This window comes from Corythoichthys intestinalis, chromosome 19 (genome assembly GCF_030265065.1).
Source record: "Corythoichthys intestinalis isolate RoL2023-P3 chromosome 19, ASM3026506v1, whole genome shotgun sequence".
NCBI classification, from domain to species: domain Eukaryota; kingdom Metazoa; phylum Chordata; class Actinopteri; order Syngnathiformes; family Syngnathidae; genus Corythoichthys; species Corythoichthys intestinalis.
In genome coordinates this window covers 22,555,437-22,564,331 of record NC_080413.1, presented here as the reverse complement: position 1 = coordinate 22,564,331, position 8,895 = coordinate 22,555,437, and positions in this window count along the sequence as shown.

Below are 8,895 nucleotides of genomic sequence, written 5' to 3'. Positions count from 1 at the left end.
TAATGCTCAATTTCTCCCAGAAAGTGATTGCAATTACAAATGCTTTGGTAGTAATGTCTTTAATTATTTTGCTTGCAATGAAAAAAAAAGAGAAATTGAGAAAAATAAATAAATCATTATCATTTTACACAAAACTCCCAAAATGGGCTGGACAAAAGTATTGGCACACTTTGAAAAATAGTGATGCTTCTCTAATTAGTGTAATTAACAGCACCTGTTACTTACCTGTGGCACATAACAGGTGGTGGCAATAACTAAATCACACTTGCAGCCAATTAAAATGGATTAAAGACAGGTGTCAAACCGATTCCAGAAAGGGCCAAGTGGGTGCTGGATTTTGTTCCAACCGATTCCGTGAAGAGTTAATCAATGAACTTCCTGCTGAAACAAGCAACACCTGACAAAGTTTAACTGATTACACATGTAAAAGATCTGATTAGTGAAAAGGTGTCCTCTTCATTGGTTGGAAAGCAAACCTGCACCCACTTGGCCCTTTCTGGAATGGGTTTGACACCTGTGGATTAAAGTTTACTCAACCTCTGTCCTGTGTCCTTGTGTGTACTACATTGAGCATGGAGAAAAGAAAGAAGACCAAAGAACTGTCTGAGGACTTGAGGAGCAAAAATTGTAAGGAAGCGCGGGCAATCTCAAGGCTATAAGTCAATCTCCAAAGACCTAAATGTTCCTGTGTCTACCGTGTGCAGTGTCATCAATAAGTGTAAAGCCCATAACACTGTGGCTAACTTCCCTAGATGTGGACGGAAAAGAAAGCTTGACGAGAGATTTCAACAAAACAGTGTGCGGATGGTGGCTCAAGAACCTCGACTAACATCCAAACAAGTTCAAGCTGCCCTGCAGTCCGAGGGTATAACATTGTCAACCCGTACTATCTGTCAGCGTCTGAATGAAAAGGGACTCTATGGTAGCATATCCAGGAAGACCCCACTTCTGACCCAGAGACATAAAAAGCCAGGCTGGAGATTGCCAAAACTTACCTGAGAAAGCCAAAAACATTTTGGAAGAATGTTGTCTGGTCAGATGAGACAAAAGTAGAGCTTTTTGGGTATAGGCATCAACATAGAGTTTACAGGGAAAAAAAAAAAAAAACACGGTCCCCACAGTCAAACATGGCGGAGGTTCCCTGATGTTTTGGGGTTGCTTTGCTCCCTCTGGCACTGGACTGCTTGACTGTGTGCATGGCATTATGAAGTCTCAAGATGACCAACAAACTTTGCAGGATAATATAGGGCCGAGTGTGAGAAAGCTGGGTCTCCCTCAGAGATCACGGGTCTTCCAGCAGGACAGTGACCTAAAACACTTCAAAAAGCACAAGAAAATGGTTTGAGAGAAAGCACCGGAGACTTCTAAGTGGCCAGACATGAATCCCTTTGAACACCTGTGGAGAGATCTGAAAGTTGCAGTTTGGAGAAGGCACCCTTCAAATCTCATAGACCTGGAGCACTTGGCCAAAGAAAAATAGTCTAAAATTCCAGCAGAGCGTTGTAAGAATCTCATTGATGGATACCGGAAGTGGTTGTTCGCAGTTATTTTGTCTAAAGGTTGTGCTACCAAGTATTAGGCTTAGGGTGCCAATACTTTTGTCCAGCCCATTTTGGGAGTTTTGTGTAAAACGATAATATTTTGTCTTTTCATTGTCTTTTGTGTTTTGTCATTGCAAGCAAAATAAATGAAGATATTACCACCAAAGCATTTGTAATTGCAATCATTTTCTGGGAGAAATTGAGCATTATCTGACAGAATTGCAGGGGTGCCAATACTTTTGGCCAGCAGACGGACGCACGGCGGATTTTCTTTTGAGGGAAATCAACATGGGTTTCAAGAATGTTAGTGCAGGTGGTGAAAAAAAAGTGATGCTTACCATTGAAATGATGAAAATGATTTTAAAAAATATAAGCGTTGTGTCCGCATCAGTGAACTGGCTCGATAACACGGCCGTAGAATGTCTACACTCAACGGTCCTCCTCCGACCTCCGTTCGCCAGTTTTTATAAGTTAAGGTGGCAATTATTATTGTGGTAACATCGCCGAAGAAATCGCCAGCTTCGTCAGCTTTCCAATCATTTATTCCATCATCTTGTGCAACACAACACACCTACTGTCCGCCACAGATGAGCAAAGTGAAAGTAAAAAGTCCTATCTCACTGTTAAGTTAGCCACGCGATGCGTTCAGGTATACTACGCAAACACATTCGCCACATTAGAATCTGATTTGTTACATTATAACAGGTATTATTATTATTACTATATTATTATTCCTATGTTCATAATTTATTTGTTTTGCTCTGTGTAATTGAGGAAAAAGCGGCATGGAAAATGAATGAATGAATGAATGAATAATTGCTATTTCCAATAGTACAGCAGTATTTATTAAGGATATTGTGTTGGTTTTCGAGCTGTTGAACGAATCAATGGAATTATAATGTATTCACATGGGAAAATCCTGCTCAACATACGACCATTTCGCCTTAAAAACAAGGTCCTGAAACTAATTAACTTCGTGTGTAGCGGTACCACTGTACTTTTTTAGATCTCGGGTGAAATTGCCCCATTCACAGTGCACATTTTAATGATAACTTTCAAGGGCCTTGATCGGAGTGCGAAGGGCAGACTGTGCTTAAATATGAACATAAGTATGCAAAGGGAATTCCTCTGATTTCCATTTTGATGCTGATGATTTGGGTTTATATTTTGTCGTCGGGAATATTGGAACATAAACTCATAACTAGAAAAGCTGTAGTCTTCCAAAGAAGACATGGAAGTACACTACAGGTTTTGTCTTTAATTTTTAAACAATGTGGTTCTAAACCTGTTAACATGGAGTAAGTTAAATGGATCAGGAGTGTGTAAATAAGTTACAATATGACAAAAGTTAGGTCATCTATACTAGGGGTGTGCTATCTTAGGCACCCCACGATTTGATTCAGGGTGCTACGATTCGACCGCTGTACCTAATCCTGGTTTTAAACATTCTGCATCTGGAGTAACTTATGTACACTACCAAATAGAGGTGTGATAAAATATCGAAATGGTGATATATCGTGATACTTTGTATCCCAAAAGGGTATCGATATGCTCCTGCCAAGAATCGATATATCGTTTTAAAAAGGTGTCAAGGGCTATTTGCAGGCCATGACATTGACTGGATGAGTCTTTCTCCAAGGGGCATGATGCATTGTCATCTTGGAAAATGACAAACATATTTTCAATTGAAGGGATAAGAAAGCTGTGTAAAATTTCAATGTAAACACAGCCCAGTGCCCTTGCCTGACATGCAGCCCCATATCATCAAGGACTGAGGGAACTTTCAGGCAGTCATCTTTGTAAATCTCACTGGAATGGCACCAAACAAAAGTTCCAGCATCATCACCTTGTCAAGAGTCAATAATCTGCATTGGACAAGGTGATGATGCTGGAACTTTTCTTTGGTGCTGTTCCAGTGAGACCTTAAATGGCCCAAAATTACCTAATTGCCTGGCATTGACTGCCACTGACAGCCATAGACGTTCAATCCGTTTGAAGTGGGAGGGATGGCAGCGGATGAACGAATGTTCATTCGCGGCTACCATCCCACTTCAAGTGGATTGGACGTCTACGAGTGATAAACTCATTCCAATTCACACTAGAAACTTGTTTTTCTGTTAATTAGTTGTTTGTAGAATATCCTAGAATGATTTACTGACCAATGTATCAATAATCGTTGTATCGCCATATCGTCAGATCATCGTTATTGTGAGGTTTCTATCGTATCGTATCGTGAGGTACCAAGAGGTTCCCACTCCTACTACCAAACAACGCACAACTTGACATGGAAATACACGTTAACGAAGTCGCTACTTAGCATAGCGCTCGGCGCTAACTAGTAACATCTCAAAAACAACAACAATAAATGCTAAACAGTACAAGAGTGTTCGTGTTCTCACCTCTGATAGACGGACACAGGACTTAGCAAAACGCTAGGGACTTTTTCCAATTTACACGACTTGAACCTACTGCTGGACAACTGAAAGACAAGGAGCAACGAATTATCTCTCTTCCCCTCTCGCTCTAAAAAATAAGTTGCACACAGAAGAGCGACTGTTGGGTCCCTGCCTGTCTCATGCACAAATTTATTTTCCAGTCTTTTGAAAAGGAGTAAATCTTTCGCTCAGTAACCGGCAGCATCCATCATAAGGTTGTGCGTGCGTCCGTTAAAGGTGTCGGGGCGGCAGACGTGTCTTGGATTCTGTTCCGCTACGAGAGGCTGTCATGAAGTTATTGGGGGAAAAAATCATCGTTTTTGAACGTTTATGAATAGTAATCGAATCGTCACGTGTTGAATCGCGATGCATCTAATAATCGAATTTTTGGCACTCCCTTAATTTATACCCACTTAAAATGGTCTAAAACGTTCACACATTTCAGATTGCAATTCCTACTGAAAACTCTTTTGGATTGTTTTTTTTTCTTAATAATTTCTTACTATTTAAACTTTTGGTCAAAACATGTAAAAAACAACATAGAATGAACAAAAAAATACTGTTGCACTGATTCAACCACACAAACACAATTTATGCCAGTATTTGGTTTATACTGTGCCTAAAGGCTCTAAATAACAGAGCCAAAATTTATATGCAAATTTTTGAATGACAGTTTTGTCATTGATACAAGTGAGAACAAAATATCACCCATTTCCAATAAAAAGTTACCAGTACTCTTAAAATGTTTTTTTAGTCTGATAAGCATGCCAAGTACAGGAGCTTTCGCATTATGAAACAGACAACAATAGAATTTATTTTGTACACTTATGCAAATCACTCATTGAGGAAACCATAAATAAATCTGCCCTAGGGCGCTACATTACCGCAGGTATGGGTTTATGTTTTTTTGTCGGGAATATTGGAACATAAACCCATAACTGAAAAAGCTGTTGTCTTCCAAAGAAGACATGGAAGTACAGTACAGGCCAAAAGTTTTGACACACCTTCTCATTTGTGTGCTTTATTTTCATGAACATTTACATTGTAAATTCTCACTGAAGGTAATAAAACTATGAATGAACACGTGCGGAATTATTTACTTAGCAAAAAAAGTGGAATAACTAAAAACGTATAATATTCTATTATTTCTAAAGTAGCCACCCTTTGCTCTTGATCACTTTTTTGCACGCTCTTGCCATTGTCTTGATGAGCTTAAAAAAGGAGTCACCTAAAATGTTTTTTGACTTCACAGGTATGCCTTTTCAGGGTTGATTAGTGGGATTTATTGCTTTTTCAATGGTGGTGGGACCTTCATTTGTGTTGCATTGAATGAGTTGTTTTGGCCTGTACTCTATGTTTAAAAAGGCACTATGCAAATGTGCATTAACACAGTGAAACCTGCGTATTATTGAGATATTTTTAGTTGAAACGTGTGTAAGTAGAAATGTACAAATAAATTTTGATCACTTAATTAGGGCTGCAGCTATCGATTATTTTAGTAGTCGATTAATCGATGAACAGGTTAGTTTGAGTAATCGGATAAGGAACATAAAAAAAATTAAAATACCGGAGCTGAGCCTCAAATGGTATTAAAAAATATAAAAATGAGGATCTACGTACAACAAAAGAACAATTGGCTAATTTACGTAGCAAAAATCCGCTACCTTAAATGCTATAAACGCTAACTTTTTTTTTTTTTTTTTTTTTTTACAATGCTCTTAACAAATGGTTCTGACACATATTCCCACAAAAAACGGCTAAATATACATATAAACTACTTTACAAATGCATTAAAAACATTAGCTCAAACAAAAGCTAAGCTTATGTTGGTCATAACAGGGAGCAGCTGGATTCAGCCACGTGAAATGAGGCAGAATAGAGGGCAGTTTATCCACCCAAATCAATAAAACTCCATGCAACCACTGTCAAAACAAACCATTACAACGCCACATTAATTAAACGAATACTCGAAGCAGCAAAATTTAATTTGAATTTTTTTTTTTATAATCGAATACTCGAGTTGATCAGTTAATTGTTGCTAGACTGGACTTAATTACATTTTCTAGACATAAGCGGCATAAATTGTACCTTTTCCAATGTAAAAAAAAAATTCTTTAGTGCTTTGGCTGATGTCACACCAATATACAGTAATCCCTCATTACTTCGCGCTTCAAACTTTGCACCCTCAGTCCATCGCGGATTTTTTTTCAACTTAAAAAAAAAATACAGATGAGCTGTCCCAATCTGATCACACAGTCTCACTCTCCATCCCTCCCTCTCTCTGCTCTTTGTTCATCAGGCAGTGCACGTGCACTGGAGTTGCTTATTAAAATTAACGATAATTGCACTATGTTTGGGTTTGATGTTGCCAGAGACACAAGCTTCAAAGCGCCGCATGCGTCAATCATCGTTTAACTAGTTATTCTGTTGCAGTGGCAACTCATTGTGTGTAAGTGAGCAGCTTGAGTGGACTCACTCAATGAAGCATTTATTAAACCTAAGCATTTTTCTACTACTTTATATTTGTTTAATAATCATTTGTTGGGACAGTAATGGGTTTAAAACTTACCTGACCTGCCGAAACATGTCACAAACAACCTAAAACAATTGTCTGGGATGAAAGAAAAATTCAAGCAGTGGTACCTCGTCATACAATCGCTTTGACACACGATTTTTTCGACATCCGACGTAAAATTTGTTTCTACATCCGACAAAATCCTCGAAATACGACGATTTATGACAGCGTCGCAATGTCATTGTTTTCCCGCAAGACGCACACACGTCAGATTTTCTTGTAAGAGAAATCAACATATGTTCCAAGAATGTTAAAGCAGGTGGTGAAAAAATAGGTGAGGCTTACCAATGGAAAAAATATGAGCATGGGGTGCGTGTCCGTGAACTGCTTGACAATGCTCCTCCGACCTCTGTTTGCCAGTCTTTATGAGTAAAGCTGACAAACATCGCCAAAGAGATTGCCAGCTTCGTCAGGTATTTAATCTTTTATTTCAGAACTTGTGCAACACAACACGCCAACTGCCCGCAACAATAGGTCATGAAAAGGGAAAGTGATATCTTAACTGCACTCCCTCACTCTGCCATCAGCCCCACGGTGCGTTCAGGTACACCACACAAAAAACAACTGCCACATTAGAACCCGATTTGTTGCATTATTAGATGTATTATTATTATTAAAGCTGTCCCGATCGATCGGCACCGATCACGTCATTTTCAAAGTATCGGAATTGGCAAAAAAATATCGGACATGCCTTTTTTTCGTATATATATATTTTTTATTTAAATTGTTTTCTAATTGTATATAACGTTACAGACAAAATGTCTTACACTCATCCAGAGTAGTGTAGGCTTAAACGAGGGCTATCAAATTTATTGCATTAACGGGGGTGATTATTTTTTCTTAATTAATCACGTTAAATAATTAACCCATGCGCTGCACGACCCACTCACGCATTGTCGTGTTCAATCTATAAAGCTGCCGTTTTACCAATATATAGAGCTAAACACAGCGTATAATGTGTAGAGAGAATTTTGACAGCCTTTGGAGCCTTTTTTTATTTGGCTAAAGCCTTACATTCCCCCTCTCAGCACTTAAAATTAACGTGGGAGGAAATGTGGGGAAGAAAGGTAGTAATTGATCATTTTGTTAACACCCTATGTTCTTTCCCAATGCAGAGAAGATATATCAATTGGTGCCCCTACGCACAGTCATGGTTGCACTTCCCATCATGCATTTGGGTTGAATGGCTGCAGTATCATTTAGTGAAAGCTCAACAAATACACTAGATGGCAATATTTAGTCACAATATACAAAGTCACATTTATCCTTTAAGAATTACAAGTCTTTCTATCCGTGGATCCCTCTCACAGAAAGAATGTTAATAATGTAAATGCCATCTTGAGGATTTATTGACATAATAAACAAATACAGTACTTATGTACTGTATGTTGAATGTATATATTCGAGTTTTATTCATTTTTTTCTTAATACATTGCCAAAATGTATATGATCGGGAAAAATTATCGAGAATGATTGGAATTGAATCGGTAGCAAAAAAAAAAAAAAAGCAATTGGATCGGGAAATATCGGGATCGGCAGGTACTCAAACTAAAACGATCGGGGATCGGATCGGGAGAAAAAAAACATGATCGGAACAACCCTAATTATTATTATTATTACTATCATTAAATTATTATCATTCCGATTCTTATTCATAATATATTTATTTTGCTCTTTGTAATTGCTATTTGCAATAGTAACTATTAGTGTAGGTTTCCGGGTTGTGGAACGAGTTAATGGAATTATAATGTATTCCTATGGGAAAATCCTGCTCGGCATACAACCATTTCGACTTACAAAACAAGGTCCTGGGACAAATTAACTTCGTATGTTGAGGTACCACTGTAATTTATAAGTATAGACAAAATGAACTCAATACAACTATGTTTAAAACTTATCAAAATTATTACACTTGAAGTGCTTAAAAATCATTTGTTACAATATATACACATAGAAAAAATATATACTTTTTGAAATAAATGAAAAAACATGTCTTATATATATGTCGGAAAACATTCAGGTGACATGAAGTTCTGCTCTGTGACCCCCAATTTGGCCAAATTTCAAAATTGTCCGATATGCATGTGTGAGACACACAAACATTGGAAAGCCTAAAATCTCAATTTTCTGGGGGAAGAAAAATTTTGAACAGGAGGGCATTTTTTTAAAAACATTTTTTAAAGATCAAAACCCTATCTGGAGGTGAGAGCACGCGAGAGCAGAATTACAGACGCCATGACTTTAACAATATAATATCGAGTACTTACCTTGTTTCGATCCATAAACTCCACACAGCATGTATCACCGAGTGTCAAGACCTAGCTGTGAATGGCCACAGCTGGAT